This window comes from Lissotriton helveticus, chromosome 7 (assembly GCF_964261635.1).
Source record: "Lissotriton helveticus chromosome 7, aLisHel1.1, whole genome shotgun sequence".
Taxonomy (NCBI): Eukaryota; Metazoa; Chordata; class Amphibia; order Caudata; family Salamandridae; genus Lissotriton; species Lissotriton helveticus.
In genome coordinates, this window is record NC_136068.1 from 1268623719 (window position 1) to 1268645668 (window position 21950).

Consider the following 21950-nt stretch of genomic DNA (forward strand, 5'->3'; position numbering starts at 1 on the left):
ACCAGCACCTACGACTCCTACGAGAGCTGGAATTTATCAGGTGGGATAAATGTCACCCAATTACAGGTTTCTTAGGAATGACCAAATCACAAATGTAACTTGCACGTATGAGTGATCTGCAGGTCTAATTTACTCTTACACTTTTAAGTAACTTTACTAATTTTGGCTATTTACAAAATCTAAGTGTAAAGTTTGTCAAAAGTGCAGACTTACATGTCTCCACCCCTAAAGAAAGAGGTGGCGCCAAACTTAAAAGTGTAACTTAGTACTGCCAAAAGAGAAACAGTACTAATTCCAGCCCTAAGCATGGCCAACCATTGCTACTGCAAGACATTCCCATGGAAAATAATGGAGGTAGAGACTCAAAATAAAAAAGTACAATAAGAAATAATATTAAAATATATATTGCAAAATAGTTAAAAATATATAAATATATATTTTAATGTTAAAAACTATATAAAAATTAATATTATTATTTAAGCAAAATGTATAACAACCTTTTTTAATTTAAAATTAATGTAAGATTATTTTTAATTAAATATAATTAAATTTCTTTTAATTTCTTTTATACATCAATTTTAATAACTATTTGTATTATAAATGTATTTTGTTTTACTTTAGGTGGGTTTTCAAATCTAGATTTACACTTAAAAAAAGAATTGTATAATTTGAATTTAATTTACTGTATTCACATTAATAAAAGATTTAATTCACTTTTATGTTAACAGTGCGGAAGCATTTTTCCTTAGTTCTACATTCAAAGTAAATATATAAAATTAATATAAATAATATTTAATATAAAATTATTTTTACGAACTTTTTTTTACATTTAATGAGCATTTTTACTTTTCCCTATACTTGACAGTAGGATGATCTATGTCCCGACTGTGGAATCTCCCCATGTTAAAGTCTAGGGGAAAAACAACACGTTTTCTTAACTAGAAAAAAAGATAGGAAAAATAGTTTTAAGTAATATAATTTTATATATTTTAAATGTAGGCCAAAAATAAAATGCTGCAGCATTATTACTTAATTTTTTAAGACATTTTCCATTAATTTAAATTTATTACATTATACTAAATTCTCAACTAAACTAAAGTTAAAAACAAAATGTTATGGTTTCATAATTAATAAAAGTGATGTATAGGTTTAATCAAAAGTAATATAATTATATTTTAATTAAAATAATGGTACATGGAGGCGTGGCCAACTGCCGGCGAAGATGGCCGCACAGTAGTGCGACTCCAACCCTAATCCCCGCTAATCCCCACGAAAACCCGTAAATGTATTCGTTTTAGAAAACGTTTCACCCGTGGGAAGGGTGGTGTAAGAAGCGCTGATCAAAATCCGACGTGAAAGGGATGCCGGAGTGCTGCCAGTGATCACCTACGACTTCGGCCTGCCCGAAAGACTGCAGCCCCGGCCTCGCATAAGACCGCGGCCGGGCGGTAGAGATCGCTGTCTACCTAAAAACAGACGGCCCACTCTGTTTCGGAGTGCAAGGACTCCCTGTTGATGAGAATTAAGAAGACCCTAGGATACAGGTGTAAACACCACATGGACGGTGGTTGGAATGCGGTGTAGCGGCGTCTGGATCAGCTTCATTATTGATTGCGAGGTGAGAGCTGTGGACGCCCAAGATGAACGGAGTGCGCTCCCCGCCATACGCTCCCCTATTCGTGGGGCCCAGCTGAGCAACAATGCAGATATTTGGCTGTGGGGAAGGATAGAAACGCCCCAGTGGACTTGACAACAATAACCCTCATACATATCCCAGCAAAGGGAAGTGATTGGCCATATTGCAGGCAGCAGTATTGGACACATAGATCAGTGGAAGTTCCCAATACTGACCACCACTGTTGGCATCGGCTATCACCTGGCGACTGGGGCCTCTGACTCATCGGTGCATAGCTCCATGCTAGAAAATGACTGGCCCTTCTAGAACTATACTCCTGCAGTGCCATCCCTAAAAACAGGGCTGTGACACACTTTGTCGGACGGGGACAGCGGCTACCGGCACAGGGAAGGGGTGATCCAGTGGAGTACGCCAACAGACTGACTGGGTAACGACCCAGGGCAGGCGGTGGTGTAACACGAAGACACCTACACACCCCATCCATCTCCCCCGTGTGACAATGCCCGAATTCCTGGGTGGTGTCGCCATGTCCAGAGGCAAAGGTAGTCGTGGCTCCCACCAGCCCAAACTGGACAAAATTGTGTGGCTTAAGAACCATGAGAAACCAGAGATGCAGGCGGACACGCGGCCTGGTACCAAAGAATCGCCCTTGGTACAATAGGACCCTACCCTACAGGACATTCCCACAGCCTTCACTGCGGTACGTACCTCCTTGGAATTGCATATGGATTCCTTCTCCATTAAGGTTGGCCTCATCAGGGCGGACTTTCGTAAAATGAGAGATCGTGTGACGGAGATGGAAGGAGTCACTCAGAATCTAGCAGAATCTAGCAGAATGCTAGCCGAATACTCGCCAACCAACTGGATGACTATGAAGGAAGAGCCAGAAGGAACAATGCGCAAATTATTGGAGTTCCTGAGTAGGCGGAGTGATAGGCAGTGGATCTCTTTGTTGAAGAACTCGTCAAGCAGTGGCTCCAACAAAAAACTCTCTCCCAATACTTCTCGATTGAACGCGCTCATCGGGTCCCGGGAGGCAAACCAAAGCCTGGACAACCCCCCAGGCCTACTGTGTCAACTTCCGTGACAGGGATATAATCCTGCAAACCGCACAATGTGCTCCACAGATCAAGATCAAGAATAGCACCATTATGTTTTTCTGGACTTCACCCTAAGGGTCCAAAAACAGCGTAGAAATTTCCTGGAAGTCAAGAAGGCCCTAAGGGATAGAGAGTTACGCTATGCAATGTTGTTCCCTGCGAAACTAAGGGTGGAGGCAGAGGGCAGAGCATGGTTCTTCACAGACCTGGATGCGGTGTGGGGATGGCTGGCGACAAATCGGTGGACCGAATGCCTCTAATAGATGTCGGAGACAGTCGGTGCAGGACCCCAGAGTGACCATGTTGGAGCACGAATAAAGGGATTCCACAGACACAGAACGGATGGAGGCTGGTGACGCAGGCCCGGCATAAAGGGGTGGGAGCACAGACATAATGTAAGGGGTCAGAAGGGAGTACAGGGGCCGGCTGGTTACCAGTTGCGGCCCAAGCCAGATTGCTAAAGGTTTGACCCAGCACGGCGATGATTCGCAGCCACCACTGAAGAGACATGGCAATGACGCTCTGGACTGGAGATGGCCGAGTACAAACACTGTTCCAATATGATCAGAAAAATTTTGCGATATGTATATTTGCCTTGAGGGGGGGTGAAGGGGAGGGGGACTGGCCTTGTTGGTATACATCCGCCCCGATATTAGGAAGGGTGGGCAAAGGGCGAAGGGCGCACTGCATTGTTGGGGTGGCAGGTCATTCGAAGTCTGTCGTGCAGGGAGGCATTGTGGGAGAGTGGTTGGGGGAAATTACAGGTAGGTTAAGTTTGTTAACATGCGTCACAGCATTCACTGTATTGTCACTGCACTCAATTGCTGCTGAACACTAATTGTTTTGACTAATATTTACTCACCGTTGCCCACAGACACTTGGCCTATCAATGTCACATGCAAGGTGGCCTCGGCCCCAGAGTGTGGTGGGGACCGGAAGACCAGGGAACCCCCCATACAATCACAATGACAATCAGAGATACCCCAGGTAATGTGAGACCCAGGCAATGTTGACTTTGCTCTCCTGGAAAGTTAATGGATTAGGAGACAAGATTAAGAGCAAGTAGCAGACATAATCCTATTGCACGAGACCCATCTCATTGGAAATACTTGTTATGTTATGTTATGTTATTTTAATTTATATAGCGCTCAGATGCCGCAGCCAAGAGGCGTCCCGGCGCTTTCCAGAGATGGTAAACACAACACAGCAAAGGTGAATGGGATCAGAGAAAATTAAACAGAGGAAAACAGGAAGGTTTTTAATGTCTTCCTGAAAGGAAGCAAGTCTGGAATGTCGCGCAGCGTGGGTGGTAAAGAGTTCCAGAGAGCCGCCGCCAGCACTGTAAACGAACGACCGCCCATTCTGGCTCTTTTAAAGCGGGGCACAGAGGCAAGATTAGAGCCGGAGGATCGAAGGGTTCTGGACGGGGTATAATGTTGGATAGTCTGTGATAAAATAGGAGGAGAAGCAGTTTTAAGAATTTTAAAAGTTAAACACAGTGCTTTAAACTGAATTCTTTGCCTTACTGGCAGCCAGTGTAAATCTCGAATAGTACTGCGGGCAGAGACAAACTTCGGAAGACCAACAAGCATCCTGGCCGCTGCATTTTGTACCCTCTGAAGGCGGGCCAGTTCAGCTTGATTCACGCCCAGAAACAGAGAGCTGGCATAGTCCAGTCTGGTAAGAACCAGAGCTTGGACTATAATCTGCCTGGTGTCGGCATCGAAAAACTTAAAGATGGGTCGTAGACAATGCAGCGCACCAAAACAAGTACCAGCTACACGTTTAGTGTGGGCGGAAAAAGAGAGCTTGTCATCAAACCACACTCCGAGATTTCTGACTTCGACTACAGGGGTGGGAACAGGGCCCAGTTCAGATGGCCACCATTTATCGCCCCAAAGTCCACCTTCCCTACCAAAGATGATAACCTCGGTCTTAGAGGCATTGAGTTGTAATCGATTGTTCGCCATCCAGCCTGCCACCGCTTTGAGGGCAGACTGAAAGGTAGGGGCATCCATGTTGGAGTCTCCATTAAGTGCCAACGCCAACTGTGTGTCGTCAGCGTACGACACCATGGTGAGACCAAAACTATGGGCTACCTCCGCCAGGGGCTGAACGTATAAATTAAAGAGGGTAGGACTAAGGGCCGATCCCTGCGGGACACCCTGATGAATGGGGCGCGAGGCCGAGACAAACGGAGGAGTAGACACTCTAAACGTCCGATCCGAAAGAAAGGATCGAAACCACTCGAGTGCCCTCTCTCCGACACCAGCCTCCATGAGACGGTGCAAGAGGATCTGATGGGAAACCGTGTCAAAGGCGGCACTTAAATCCAATAGGATCAGTGCCGCCGTCTGACCCTGGTCCAGCATCTTCCTAATGTGTTCCACCACAGCCAAGAGCGCAGTCTCGGTGCTGTGGCCAGCACGGAACCCGTTCTGGGAGTTGTCCAGAATGTTAGATTCCTGCAGGTGAGAAGATAGGATCTTATTAGCATGAGACTCTGCTAATTTAGCTAGCCAGGGGAGAAGAGAAATAGGCCGGTAGTGTTCAGATTTAGTTGGATCAAGGGCCGGCTTTTTAAGTATAGGAATAACAGTAGCCTGTTTCCAAGCCCGAGGAACCGTACCGGTGTTAAAGGACAGATCCAGTAAACTGTGCATTGCGGGATAGCAGCACTGGGCAAATTCCCGGAATTGCAAAGGTCTCATGGGGTCATCCGGGGAGCCAGATTTAACTTTAATCGTTAAAGCTTTAAACTCCGCCAGTGTAGGGCTAGGAATAGTAAGCAACGGTTTAGAGACTGTGAAGGCCGTGGCATTTTCCGCGTGAGGGGCTTGGGAAAAAGACCTGTAAATAGCTTCTACTTTTTCCACGAAGAATGAGGCCAGATCCTCACAGTGGGCCATCGAAGCTTCGAGAGTGGTAGTGTTAATCTTTTTACAGGTTAGGTCGTTGCAAACCCTAAATATACCCTTGGTAGGGTTGGTGCTGTTCTTAATCTCCTGAGAGTAGAAAGCAGCCCTGGCTGCACAAACAGCCCGATGGTAAACTCTAGTGCAGGCCCTGTACGTCGACTTAAGGTCTACATCGTACTTTTTGCGCCAAGCACGTTCAGCTTTTTTGCATGAGGATTTAAGCTGTTTGAGGGATTCGTCATACCATGGACTGGAGGGACTGGACCTAGCTTTACTCCATCTAACTGGTATGAAAGAATCCAAAGATTGATTTACCCACTCACAGAAGTTATCGTAACCAAGAGAGACTTCTGTGGGGGGAGGAGGATGATCCTTCATCAGGAGCAGATGGAGGTGCTCAGGGTCAAGTTTTCGCCACGGGCGTTTGAGGATGTCAGGAGGATGGTTTCTGAGGGGAGGATAAGAGATCGAGATATGAGTCTCGATCAGATAATGGTCGGTCCAGGCCATCGGTTTGGGTTGAAGCACAGAAATATTGGAGGTCAAATTTGTCAGAACAGGATCTAACAAATGACCACATATGTGAGTCGGAGACTGTATCAATTGATTAAGTTGAAATGCCTCAAGATCCGCCAACAGGCATTGGACCGAATTATTCAATGGAGCTTCCATGTGTAAGTTCAAATCGCCGATGATCGTAAAATTCACAGTTTTCATGGCTAAGGAGGCGACCACTTCCGGAAGGCTAAGCCGGAAGGCACCATCCGGGCCAGGAGGCCTGTAGATTAGTAGTCCTGAAAAAGTGAAGTGAGGATTCACTGTAATGTTAAAATGAGCACTCTCACACCCTTGTAAGGCCCTTGACAGATGGGGATATAAACTCATAGTCCACTCATGATTCACAACTAGGTCCAGAGGGGTCAGGATACTAATGAAGAAGAATCTTTTATTTATGGTAGCCCAGACACACACTGACAGCTATGGGCGGTTGCTGGGGTATCAGGGTCTTGGGAGGGTGGGACGGTAAGCGTCCTCTCGGTGTACATACCTCCTGCTTTACAAAAAATAGCCTTGCCGGAATTGAGTAGGATGATTCTCACTTTACCGGACAGAGATATGATAGTGGGTGGCGACTTCAACATGACACTCTGCATCCAAGCAGATAGATACCCCCAAGAAGTATTACGCGAACACAAAACACACTAGCTGAATTCGTAGCTGCACTGGGCCTGGAAGATGTATGGCGGGCTGCTCACCTACAGTTACGGCAATACACGTACTATTCGGCTTCTCAATAAAGTCAATCCTGTATTGACCATATGCTAACTTTTGCTGACACAAAACACCACTTCGCTGAGATACAACACTTAGCGAGCAGCATCTCTAATCATGCTCCCATATGGGCTAAATATACCGCAAAAGTTACCCCTGCCCGTAGGACACTTACCAACAATCCACGGTGCCTTCTAGTTCCACAAATTAAAGATGCTTTGGTCAAGGATACGGAATACCACTTTGCCAAAAACGTTGGGACAGTAGAGTTGGCACAGATTCTGTGGGAGGCCTACAAAACAGTAATCAAGGGTATGGCGCTCTCGCTCACAGCTGGCCACAGGAAAGAGAGCGACAGACACATTATCGAACTGCAGCAAACTATACTGACACAGGAACAGGCATTAAGGTACAGCTGAGAAGAGTCCGAGAACCGTAACCTGGAAATTAAGCATAAAGATTACAGAGACCTTGTCAATGAGATGGCCAGGAGTTGACACCAGGCCACGTTATTCAAAATATACGAGCAGGGAGACAGAATGAGCAAACTCCTCGCATGGCTGCACGGGAGGGAAAGAGCAGACCGCTGGGTTAAAACAATACATGATCAGACTGGAACCTGTTTGCATGACCCGCAACACATAGCAGAAGGGTTTGCAGAGTACTATGCCCAACTCTATTCACCGTCCGCAACAGACACATTGAGGAAGTGCAAGAAAAAATAACCGATATACAAATCCCTACGTTAACCCCAGATGACCAGCAACTGCTGAGAGGTGGCATTACGGTTGAAGAAATAACGACCGCCATACTCAGGATACACTTGGGTAAAGCGGGGGGTCCCAATGGGCTACCGAATGAGCTTCTCAAAACAACAGCAACTAAGCTTGCACCGCACCTTCTTGCAATGTACCTTGATAGTAAGTCTGCCAGCGCGATCCCCAAAGGCCAGAGACTAGCATCCATTGTAGTGATACACAAGGCAGCGAAACCGCCAGAAGAATTTACATCATATCGCCCTATATCCCTGCTGAATGCAGAAGTTAAAATCCTCTCCAAAGTGCTAGCCAATAGATTACTCCCTATTATCACAAAACTGGTCTACCGGGGCCAATCCAGGTTTATGCCTGGCCGTAACACGGCAATGAACCTGCACCATTTAAGTGGTATACTAGCTAGGGAAAACACCATCAGGGAGAATGCAGACATATTTTCGTTGGTATGCTCATATGGCGTTCGATACAGTGGAGTGGCCATATAGGTTTGAGGTCCTCAAGCGCATGGACCTGGGAAAGGAATATCTCGATTGGGTTGAACCGCTTGCTCAAGTGGTGGTAAATGGCCATGTGTCCACTGCATTCATCCTGCGTCGCGGAACAAGACAGGGCTGCCCATTGTCTCCTCTAATATTCGCTCTGGTATTAGAACCCATAGCATGTTGGATACATCGAGATCCCTTGATATGGGGATTGAGGTGGTCAAATGAGTGGGAAAATAGAATCTCGCTTTACGCTGACAACATCCTGCTCTATGTCGCCTCCCTCAGCGTCTCGATCAACAGAGTTCTACAAATTTGCACTAATCACTGCAAATACTCTGGGTACAATATAAATTGGTCTAAGTTGGTGATATATGTACTACATGGGTCAGCACCAGCCCTCCCATCTACCTGCGAGGTTACAATAGTGGAACACAGGTTTAAGTATCTTGGGATATTTGCAACAGACGATCCGTTACTCTTCTATGAAAGGAACCTCAAGGGCCCTCTCCTACTCTACAAAGCGATGTGCAACATTGGCGTACATTGCCGGTCTCACTACTAGGGCATGCAGCTCTCTACAAAATTATGGCCCTCCCCGGCTCCTATACGCATTACAAAACACCTCATATCACCTCTCCGATACATTTTTCACATTTATTGAAGGGGAACTCAGAAATTTGCTCTGGGACGTAAAGCCTCCACATATCTCAGTGCCCAAATTGGTCCAGGGGTGGTATAATGGAGGAATTGCCCTCCCAGACATCAGATGTTATTCCTGGGCCGCCCATCTGTCCATAATAAATAAATGAGTGTATGGATCACTGCAAGACCCAGCATATCAAATGGACAGATGGCTGATGGGAAAGGCAGTGCTAAATTTGTGCCAGTGCTTTCCGGTGCTTAGCACTGGCACTTATTTATCAGGGCCGGGTCTTTACCATGCGTCTGCACGTCTACGGCAAAGTAAACATACTGCAAACAGTGTTGTTCATCTCCCGAGTCCCCAGTGAAGAGTTTTGCTGTGCTGTGAGAGCTGACAAAACTCCAAACATTTCCATGCAAGTTTATCTTTGGCCCTTAGTTCAGTGTTTTGGTCCTGCCGGGGTAGAGGCTGCGGCAGCGTGCATAGATTTTTACCAAAATGCCATGCCCTGGCACACACACACCGCATGAGTCACCAGCAGCTGTCGGTGGCAGCAGCAGCAGGCCAATTAGTAAAGGCAGTGCCCCCACCAGTAACCGAATAAGTAGCCAAACCAAAGATGCTTTTTCTTTGACAGTCACCATGGTGGTTGTAACTTGCTAAGAACAGACCTGGTATGAAGTGAACCGAGGCCCAAGCAATCATGCCTTCTGTGCAGCCAAAAATTATCCTGCAAGAGAAAAGCCCCCTGTGAATGGCAGACAATTGTTTGGAATGTATCTGCTTGATTATGAGCTGTGGAGCCTCAGTCCAGGACTCGGCTGACCGTCATGACTCCCTGTCCCCCGAGCTGCCGTGCTTCTCAAGTGATTCTCTGGTCATGGAGATGTGCAGCAGATGTGATTGGCCATCTGGTGCTCATAAGAAGAGTCCTAGCCTTTTAGGTTTGGCTTTAATGTCAAGTTAGTGGCGTTCATGACAAAGCTATTGATTTGCAAATTTGAGATGCTCTGACTCAATTACACCTGCCTTATCCGCATTCCATTAACTGCCAGTAAAAGTTAGACTCATATTTAAGTCTCTAAGTTTAGTTAACAAGACACTTTACTGCCACTATTTGAATCTTCTTTCACGTAAAATTACCCAGTATGTACCAATTCAGGACTGAAGATCAAAAACCGCCGACGTACTGGTTGTCCCTAAAGTGTGCTAAGTCACAATAGGTAGTCAGGCTTTTGTCAAACACCAGAGGAAGCTGCAGGGATGCGTCATCATCTATGGTGAGATACCATCATCTCCAAACTGCAGCTGATAGCATCGCCCATGTACTTGAGCATCGATGGAGCTACCTGAATGACTTCTGCTTGTTACAAATTTCCGTATAACTAATTGGAGGAGGGTGCACTACAGCCAGCGCTCTACTCCCAGGCCCGCCTGACTTAACAGAAGTACTAAGGCCCTGATTATCTGAGACCCCAAAATCTTTGTGTTGTTTTGGGGCGTTTTTTTAATCAATTTATATGTATTAAGGACAATTGCTCAAAATGCGTCTGCTTGATTATGAGCTGTCGGGGCGTCGGTCCAGGACTCAGCAGGCCATAATGACTCCCTGTCCCCCGAGCAGCCGTGCTTCTCAAGTGATTCTCGGGTCATGGAGGTGTGCAGCCGGTGTGATTGGCGGTCTGGTGCTTAGAGGAAGAGTCCTGGCCTTAAAGGTTTGGCTTTAATGTCAAGTTAGCAGCGTTCATGCTAAAGATACTGTCAGTGCAAAAATGAAGACTAGCTGACGGGAAAGGGTACGGAAAGCAGGTGCAGGTTTGTTTGGATTTTAATTGGTTCATTGCTTTGTGGATTTCTGCTTGGTGGCATTCAATGCTATGCCATGTGGGCATCAAAGTTACAAAATAAGTCCATGTCCTGTAAGCATCCTACATTAGAACGTGGAATGCAATGTTTCATTTTTAGCCTTAGCTTTGTGCATAATATCGTACCCTGATACTTGCAATATTTGTTTTTAATAAAGAGTTCAGTCCTCTTTTTAGTCATGGCCTTATGTATTTTAAAGTCTTTTTGAGGACTCTTGCTTACTAGGAATACTGTTACTCCTAGCTAAAAAATCAACCATTGGCAAAGCCACTAGGTTTGTTTTATTTGGAAAAATGTACTGTTGTACAATGACGCACATCGTAACAGGCACCATCTAGTGCTTAATTTGAGCCAGTGGTTTCCGGTTCACTTAATCATCAACACCAGCGCTTTTCAGGAGCACCTGTTAATGACACATTAATTTACGCATGGGGAGATTAAGTGATTTGTCCAGTATCATTGGATTCTATTTAAATGGCGCCTATGGGAGAAATGGGCTTGTGCAAGCTGACTCCTGACGAGAGCTTGGCACTTATGTTTTTTACAAATTAGCCACTGGGGCCAGGGTGGATATAGGGAGGCACTGTACACGAAATCAGGAGGGCAGAGATTCAACTGACATACTGATCTCACAATTACCATATGGCACACTGCCACTACAAAACTGGGCTGGAAGAATACATTAACGCAAATGACACCCCTATGACATGCAGCAATATTGGGAAATTTAAGGAGAAGCAAGAGACATTATCGACATCTCACAAGTTAGCGACTTACTAAAGAAAGGCAAAATATTGTCCATCGCTGAACTACAAATTGAATATGCTATCCACAAACTAAATCTTCAGATTTTCACAAATACGCCATGCCTTACTAAAAGCCATTAAAGAATTAGAAAAAGTCCTGGAAGCCGCCCTGCTAGAAGATAGATTACTTGCAGATCCTATGTTGAGCAAGGTAATCTCACTCAAGTGCCACAAAATAATCAATAACTCACCTGACTCGATGACTAACATATATACACGCTAGCAGATTGATGTTGGAGAATTGGAGGATGAGGATAGGCGTGATGCACTCTCCTTCCCGCAGAAGGTGGATATACCGTCAAGGTTGCAACTGGTCCAGTTAAAAGTTTTACACAGCATATTTCATAATTCATGTACGGCACTAGTTAAAATTGGCCGCAGTAGCTCAACAGACTGTAGGAGGAGATGTGGGGAGGCGGGAACGTTTTATCATATACTCTGGGAATGTCCCTTGATACTGAAGTACTGGGAGGCAGTTAATCAAGTTGTGAGCGAGGTCAGTGGAATTGCCCTAGTACTATCCCCTAAGACATGTATCCTTAACACCTTGGCTGCTAGGGAGATTTTCCTGCTGTGCTGATATTTTAGGAATCCCATTGTTCATGACAAGGTCAGCTCATCATAAGCACACGACCAGTGGACTGCATGACGAGCTGAGCTCGTCATGAGCATCGAAGGAGTTTTAATATTTGGGGCGCCACTGATTTCAATTGTATGGTTCAACTGTGGCAGCCAATGGGTTTATGCTCACCAAACGCAATATAGCCCGCTAAAGGGGAGTTCCAGACCCACCTACAATTGTAGATTGGGAGCGAGACATTGATTGGTGCATGTTGGTGGAATGGGCAGTTTACAGGAATAGAGGTTTCCCCAAGAAATGGGATAAGGTGTGGGGAAATGGAATGCGTATCGAGGCAACATCTGATCTTCCCCATCGGCACTGAGACATGGGTCAGATATATTAGACGCGTGACATGGCATTGGGAGGGAGGGGCGGGGTGGTACAGCGGTGAGGTGTTCAGTATCAGATTGTAATTTTTCGTTATTTGATCTGCAGTAATACAAAATTGTATTGCATGCATATTTGTAACGTTTTACAATAAAGAGTTTAAAAAATAAAATAATGGTACATACATTTTTACATTCAAAAAGTATATTACAATAGTTTATAAATAAATAATAAATATGAATGTATCTTTAGATTTATTTACCATTATATTATATTGTAATTTTTTATATTTACTAATATATTGAACTATTTTAATTCATGTAGTTAAATATTAAATGTAACATTTTTTCTACCTCCATTATTTTCTATGGGAGTTTGCTGTAGTATCAGTAGTTGGCCGTGTTTGGTGCTGGCTTACTCCAGTTCTAGGATGGAGTAGTTTAATACTGTTTGGGTCTCTTTTTAAATTTAGTAACTTTGGAAGTGCAGTTTGTGAATAGCAGAGGGCTATTTTTTAAGTATACCCCTTTTTCCAGCTAGTCTTCCGGTCCCTCTATTATTTTCAGAAAAGTAGTAAACTTACATGTGTAAGGATCTCTGCATTGTGTTGTACTTTGAAAGTTCTACTACAATAGTACAACTAAAGTGCTATTTTATTTAGGTGCATAGTTAATTAAAACCATTACATTATCAATAAAATTACATAATTAATTAACAATAAATACAATATTTTTTTTAAATAGTCTTGTCATTTACATAAAGATTTCATATGTGGGGTCTTTAAAGGAGTCTTGAGGTGGGAATAAATTTTGAGGCATTCATAAAAAGTAAGATTTATTACACAGGTGTACCAATTCGACATTCATTTTCAAAGAAGACTGGTCATTACGGGCCTATATGCTATATCCAATATATGTTCCTTTTAAAAGAATTCTTAAAATAGTTATAAGATACCAAGGGTTCATGAAAGGTAGTGTTCACTATACGATTGATGAATTTGCACAATGTGCTCTTAAATAAGTGAACAGTGCTCTGGAACAACCCTCCTCCTCGGGGGGCTCCCCGGTAGCCCTACTCCATTAGTCTGTGCCGTGGCTGCTACCTCATTCTTTTTTTTTTTTTTTTTTTTTTTAAACCTTTATTAGCGTCAAAAGGATATACAAGTCTAGGCCTACAACCAAATCGGCCGGCCTCAATATGTAAAGCAATCAGAGGTTCCAAGGCAAACATTACAGACTCAATCAGCAAGAAGCAGAGGCAATACAATCGTAAAAAGGGAGAAAACACATAGGAACCAGATGGCCAAGAAACAGGAGCAAAAAAGGTTAATTTTATAATATGGGGATAAGGAGTACGATAGGCTCACTTTCAATATAGAGACGTCCGAAGTCCCAGAACCATTCTCAGCGACAATAAGGGGGTATGGGGCCGTAATACAGGAGAGGCAACACAATACACACAGAGAGATAGGGATAATTTAGACATAATCGACACGTGATCATTATCATCTTTACATGCCCACCACCCAAACCACAGCCAAGCCAGAACAGAGGGATCGGATAAACATTATATCAAAACTAACCCGTCATAGTGACCTCTAGGAAAAAGGAGGGGGGGGCGAGGAAAAGGGGGGAGAGGGGGGAAAGAGGGGGAAAGGAGGAGGACAAGGCGAAAAAATGATAAAAGGAAATGAAATACAAAAACGAAAGAAAGAAGACCACGCCGAAACAGGCGTCCCGTGGCGAGAGTACAGGAGAAAACAGGAGTATCAGCAACAAGGAGGGTACAGCAATCGAGATGAAAAGCAACCGACCCATAAAAGGAGGAGCAACGACGCCACACGCCCCACCCCGAACATACCACGGGACGCAAGGACAGACGCGGCATTACTATAAAGAGATACAAAAGGGCCATAGAACCATAAAACAAACACCAAATAGAACCCAACCCACCCATCCCACCCTGCACCCCTGTAGAAGGCTATGGCCTACCCTTCAAACAGCGTGCCTGTCGCCCTAAACCAGAACCCGAAATATAGCAAGAAAGAAAGAGAGAAGAACGAGACAAAAAGAAACATAAACATAAATAAAGAAAACAGGAGGGAGGAGCATAAGAACAGAAATCAATATGGTCGGCCGCAGCCCTCCGCCCAACCAGACAATCGCAGCAAAAAACAGACCAGGACGACACCCCTTCAAGCGCCATAAAACTTACAGAGGAGGGGACCTCCCACCGTTCTATGGGTACAAACAACTGCGCCACGAAGTCATATACCAATAATCCACCAGGAGTCGTGCATATCACCCCCATCCCTTCCGAACCACAAATCCCACCCACCACATGACAGTGTAAAATGAGCTACTCAATACAAGACCAGCACACAATCGAAAAAAATTATGACTACCATGTAGACATGGGGGGTAAATCGGTCCGCAAGTGAGCAAAAGTCCGAGTAGAGAGTTTAAATGCATCAGCAATCGCAGCACGGGTGATGAAGAACAGGAGTTCAGTTTCGCCGTTTGGGAAAGCGAGGGGTTCTCTGCAATAGACAAATGCGAAGCATCCGAGCCGAACAGGGCCGCGGCACAATGTCCAAGCCCCCGGGGTCAGAACCTCGAAAAGCAGGGAGCTCCAAAGTCACCGGCACACAAAATGATCGTCGATCAGCGGCAGCAATACTTGCAGCAGTCGAGGGGGGCGAGGCAATGGAGTCACTGAAACAAGAGGGGGGCAAGAAGAAACGGCTGCTCAAAATGGCGGCAGATCGTGGCGGGCTCACAGGGACATCGGGGGCCAGGGATGCGCGCAGGGATCTCAGAGCTTCCAGGATATCTCTGACTGTAAGCTCACGCTCACCAGACCGGACCCCCGCGCAATCAGGCAACCCAAGCCCGCCGCCACGAGGCGATACATGTTTCAGAGGGTCGGCCGCCATTTCGCGAAGTCAGCCCAGTCGCCACCCTCCGCGACTCTCAAAAAACAGTTCAAAAATGTAGGACTTTACAAAGCTCCGGGGGGTTCCCAGCAATGGCAGCCTTGGTGCAGAAAGGATGTCCGCCCAATGCGGGTCTCCGCCTACACCAGCACCGGCGCCCCCAACAAGCAGAGTCCGGGCGCAAAGGTCCGGGGCCACCGGACAAAGCAGCGGCGGGGGGGAACCCCTTCACAGAATCAGTCCCCGGTGCATCTCACCCACATCAGCCTCGCGGTCACCAGGGCAGGCCCGGATCAGGATCGCCGGGATGTTCGCACAACGGCTCTCATCATTGGTTCACTCTCTCGACCGGGGCCGACAGTTGTCGGATCCCACAGGCTAGGTCCCGGTCTAGGTTCCACGGAGGCCCCGGTCTTGCGGAGGGCACAACTTCGGAACCGCTGCACGTCGAAACCTCCGGGCCAAACGGTGAGTACAAGCGAGGTGTTCCGTCTCCAATTCTCCGATAATGTGTCGTCTCCGGACAGGATATTATACAGGATATATGATCAGGCCGGAGGGCTGCGTGAGCTGAGCTAAAAGGCGACCATTACGCTCGCGAGCTTGGCTCCTCCCTCTGCTACCTCATTCTTGAAGATGTCAAGGAATTGGACTATGCGAATGTTCAGCATGAGGTTTCGGGGCACAGTGATTCAATAAGCTCTTGCCTGCAACTCCGAATTCCCAGAGCCCATTGTTCTTTGCATAGCTGGTCCTTTTGGTGTTTCAACAAGCGTGGACAAATGCAGAAAACATGTATCAAGATTTCATCAGCTGAGTCGCATAGTCGGCATTTTTTGCACATAACAATCCCCACTTCCATCCACTTACAAGGTCGGGAAGGACTCTAGCTGCAAAGCCATGAACTTTTTCTTGATGTGAATTGAGTAGCTAGTCCCCAGATACGGTTGCTCGTGAATATTTCTATAGGAATTTAGGACCAGCCACCCATGCGACCATTTTGCAAGGTCGCTCTTGTCCTCCAGTCAACTTATTTTCTGGATAAAAGTACTTGAGTACTACAAAATGGCTAACGGCTAGGGCGCTCGACCTCGGACCTTGGGATCTGGGTTCGAGTCTCGGTAACGACGCCAAAACCTCCTGTGATTCTGGGCAAATCACTTAATCTCTCCGTGCCTAAAAAGAATGTGTGTCCTAATGTAACGTAACTGGTGCTATGTGAAGCGCTCTGATACCCGATTCGGTTCGGGTCTAGTTCGCGCTATATAAAACTCTGCAACAAAAAAAAAATGTACAATGCTACGAGTGAAAATTTCCACCTACACAAATTCTGAGAATGTGTGTTAATCCCAGAAAGTAGTAAAACTACACTCCCACATAAGTGTAGATTCACTAATTTGTTTGTGAATCAGTTCCTCAGTGCCTGGCACCTCACAATGAAAATGCTAAGCTGCAGGTGGATTTCATTCAAAAAATCTGGGTGGATGGGCAAAAATGCAAAGCTTAGCGCTAGGAGAATGAAGTGCCAAGGCAGCCTATTCAGATACATTAAGCATTTGAGATTTAATGGCCAGAGACTCTCAGTGATATGAAATCTTACTCCAGTGAGGGCTCCAGGGTGTTCCAGCTCTGGAACTCCCTGCCACTTCCCCTGCGCACAACCACCAATCACCTGACCTTCCGTAAACATCTCAAAACTGTTTCTTTAGCTTCGCTCTCCTCCGTGTTTGCTTTCAGCGCTGGGACACTCCCGGGTAGCCACGCGTTCTACAAATATCTTTTCATTCATTCATTCACTGGGCCTAACCGTGGTGATTAAAGCCTTTCACTGCTGATGTCCCAGGGCACTGCTTAGATTTTATGTTATTAGTACACACACACACATACACACAAACACACACATATGTATATATATATCACCAAAACCTCCTTCCATCCGGACAGAGCAGAGGTCACACAGGGGAATTCCAGAGAACTTGTTTATTAATTCACGGCAAATGCATTTCGGCCTGATGGCCTTCCTCAGTGCCTAGCAGTATCCATCAGGTCTCCCAGTCCCAATTATTTATTCCTAAAGTCCTTCTTCGTTGTTGCCGTACAAAGACACTCCGCCTCCTACTCAGGTGTGACTGATCAACCCTTGTAGATTTTATGTTATTGGTACACACACACACACACACACACACACACACACACACACACACACACACACATATATATATGTATATATATATATATATATATATTCTGCTCAAGTTTCCATTATCCTTTCAATAGAAACTACGCACGCCGGATATTTCTCCAAAAAGCTTTATTCTTTCGCTCGCAACAGACGAGTTTCGGCGCTCCGCCTTTATCAATGTTACAAACATTGTAAGGAAACGCCATGTTTTATCATTTGCACCCACGTGATTTCCCCAGTAGAAACAAACAAGGGACTTATTTTCTACACCATATTGGTTGAGTATTTACATCAAGGTTGCATTAAAAACATATGCTCCATATGACCACATGAATTGTACCATATTAAGTGTAATATACTGAAAATCGTCATCTTTCACTTTGCAGTAATAGCCGTTACATGAATTGTAACTATTATAACACCAAATGTCGTCGCCAAAGTCAGTGTATCTGACGTATGTTCTCACTGGAGATAGCAGCGCCATTTTGGTAGTTTATTTGGCCGTGTATCGACCCAATGGGTTGATGTAATAATGCACACCTCTTTTATTTCATTAAGCCGTGGATCGGCTAGTATCCCTTGTCGAAATTTGTTTCTACATAATACATTGTTCAAATTTAAATCTGAATTGCACAAAATTAGAACAATAAGAAAAAAATATAATAATAGTTCGATTTCAAACAACACCAAAATTTCCTAAATTACTAACATTTCATAAGATACAATTCATATTTGCAAAGCCAATTCAAGTTCATTACGCCATGTCAATCCTCAATTGTTACTTTTAGGTACCTTAAAGAACAGTTTCATTGTTAATATACCTAATGTTGAGATTTTGTTCAGAAACCAATATGTGATGCTAATTCCTCTCCTGCATTGAGTCCATTAGGATGTTTCGTCATCAGATCTATTATATATTGGGACTCTAACCTTCTTAATTTGTGTAATCTGTCACCCCCCCTGGGACTTTCTACAATATAATCTAAAGCAAAATACTGTAGCGGATTTCTATTGCTGTGGTGTTTATCTTGGAAATGTCGGGCCACAGGGTACGCTTAATCGTTCTTATCAATGGCTCTCAAATGCTCCAAGATTCTCATTTTTAATGGTTTGATGGTACTCCCAATATAGGATAGTCCTCATGGGCATTTAAGACAGTATACCGCATATGGGGTACTGCAGGTGAGGTATTTATTGATGGTTTTCGTTACTCCTGTTCCTGGTATCTCATAACTTTTGACTCTTTTGCTGTGTGCACATGCTTTACATTTATAGCATGGATGAAAACCTTTCAGATCTGCTAAGGCATTAGATTTCTTCTCAGTCATTTTCAATCGTTCGGAATATCGGCGTTTGGGCAGAAATGACCCACGGACACGGTTTATGACTTTTCTTGAGAAACATTTGGATTTGGATTATCATGTCCTATACTTTGGAATTTTTGAAAGACTGACTTTGAGGATGCTATAAATTACTCAAGTCCATGGATGCTGCTGGGAACGCCCCCAGCAACACCCATTGCACAACCCTTTAACGCAGGACACTGCGTTAAAGGGACTGATATTTATCAGGCAGGATTACGCCACAAAAAGTGGCTTAGTCCTGCCTGATAAATATCACTCAGTCTTCTCCGCCACCGGAACGTCACAAAAAGTGCATCATTCATGACATGGTCAGTGACATCACTGATGACATCACTGATGACATCTCAAATGACATCACTGATGACATCATCCATGGGACAATCAAATACACCTCATAACACACTAGTATAATCTTTCATCACTCACTGTAAAATAGAAAGTGCCATATTTGAAACCATTGACACACCAATAGAAATTTCTAAACACCCACTCAGTTATTCATAGAACTATACACACATCTAATCACTTACCTATAGATTCAGTGTTATATGCAGTGAATAATCAACAGAACACTATCAAATATACTTATACGCCTATTTCAACATTACACACCAGCACACATTGTATTCACTTATAAAGACATCCTTCTGACTTATGCAAACAATTGATTATACTTACATTTACTCACCTACACACTTATACAAACACCACTTCATCTTTTTATATAGATAGCAACTCACACTTAGGGCCTCATTAGGTTGGCGGACGGACCTGCGTCTGTCCGCCACCCCCGAGGAAGAGGGACCGTCCGCATGGGCAGCGGCGGTCCCTCCATGCAAATTAGGATGTGACCGCCACCCTGGAGGTCACATCCTGGATCTTTAACCTTGCGGCGGGTGCTGCTTGAAGCACCACCCGCCGCAAGGTTAAAAAAGCATGTTTCACATTTACATGCACAAAGCGGCAGGCACCGTGCGGTGCCTGCCGCTTTGTGCATGCAAATGCAGGGGGGTACCATAGGTACCCCCCATGTGCACCCCCACCCCCCCTTTACCCTGGGGGCCCGCGAGGGCCCCCCAGAAGCAAAGGTCCACATGCTTTTCCACGGCGGAAAAACCGCAGCGGAAAAGCATGTTTACTCATGCTTCCTAATTTGGCTGACGGTGTCTTGCAGACACCGCCACCAAATGGCCCGGCAAAACCCGCGGATCAGCGGCAGACAGACCTGCCGTCCGCCGCCTGCTCCACCACATTCCCACCGCCATCCTAATCTGGCGGTGGGTGTTTGATGTGGCCGCAGTGGTGAATCCGCATCCTCCGGGCCGGCGGTGGCTTCCGCCGGCCCGGAGGATGCGGATTCACCGCCATCCTAATGAGGCCCTAAGGGTGTTATAAAATCGCTATTACAAGTATACAGGGTGGCGGTCACATCCTCTATCTTTAACATTGCGGCGGGTGCAGCTTCAAGCTACACCCGCCGCAATGTTAAAAATGCATACATTGCATTTGTATGCAGAAAGCGGCAGGCACCGCGCGGTGCCTGCCGATTTCTGCATACAAATGCAGGGGGGTACCATGGGTACCCCCCATGTGCACCCCCCACCCCCCTTCACCCAGGGGGCCTGCAACGGGCCCCCAAAGTCAAAGTCCGTATGCTTTTCCACGGCGGAAAAGCCGCTGTGGAAAAGCATCTCTTTTACACTATCCTAATATGGCTGGCGGTGTCTGACAGACACCGCCAGCCATGTTACAGCTTTTCCAGCTTTTCCAGCTTTTCCGCCACGGTTGTAAGTCAACCGCGGCAGAAAAGCGGCGGACTGAAACCAGGACCCACCAGCCATCCTAATGTGGCGGTGGGTCTTTGGTGGGTCCGCAGAGGATTTTCCGCATCCTCCGGGCCGGTGGTGGCTTCCGCCGGCCCGGAGGATGTGGAAAATCCTCCATCCTAATGAGCCCAATAGTCTTTAACATAGCAATTAAGACAAAGCAATAAAGACTTTCACACAGTTTAGTAACTACACATTATATATAGTGAGACTCTACAAATTAGTCAAGGAAACAATCAATGACACTGTTACTAAATCCACCATCCACACATTTATATTTATATATCCACTCATTCTTCAATGCAAGTAGTGTATTTATAATACATATTAAAATATCAAATCAAACCACATTCACTAGATGTCATCAGTGATGTCATTTGAGATGTAATCAGTGATGTAATCAGTGATGTCACTGACCATGTCATGCATGATGTAATATGTGACATCATCAGCAGTGGATTGCGGGCGCGTGAGTTATAGTGAGTACAACTAACTATAACGGGGGAAGCTCAATGGTTTTGTATGAGTAAAATGTCCACCTAACTACAATATATATATATTTATATATACGTGCGCGGACCTTCGCATGTGCCAGCTGCATGCTGATTGGCTGCCAATGTCTGTCAACACTCTAAAACAGAAATTGTTGGCAACCATCTTGTACCTCTGTAGACTGAGGCAGAAGAAAGCAGAAAAACAAACGTGTAGCGTGAAAAATCGCGGGGTGCGCGTACCGTGCGCGCACGGGTCCGCGTAGGTATGCGGACGGTACGCGGACGGTGCGCCTACCTTTTCGAGAAAACTGCATGCTTATTGGCTGTCAACACTCCAAACCAGAAAGTGTTGGCAGCCATCTTGTGCTCATTAGACTGAGGCACAAGAAAGCAGAAAAACAAATGTGTAGAACACAAAAAGGGGGCAGGGTAGAAACACCCTGACCACCTAGGCCTGCTAAGGTGGTCCCACAAGGACCCCCAAGGCTAACATTTTTTTTTTTAAACCCAGTATGGTTTTTTTAAAATTACCCCCCAGGGGGACCAAATCGCAGGGGCATAGTGATAAAGAAGTGTGGCGGGTGCCCAATCCACCCCACACTGCCCCGGGGACCGCCGCCCTCCGGGGTAAAGCAACACAGCTCCCTGGCGCATACTGGAGGCTCCTGGTGGGCTAGTTGGCCCCCAGGGACCCCCAG

General features: G+C 45.5%; 1 protein-coding gene across 1 annotated transcript in view; it reads right to left on the reverse strand.

The window, feature by feature from the left end:
- The window catches only part of GRIN2C (glutamate ionotropic receptor NMDA type subunit 2C), a 280395-nt gene that overhangs the window by 175525 nt on the left and 82920 nt on the right, over positions 1-21950 (reverse strand). The gene's annotated exons all lie outside the window — the stretch shown is intronic.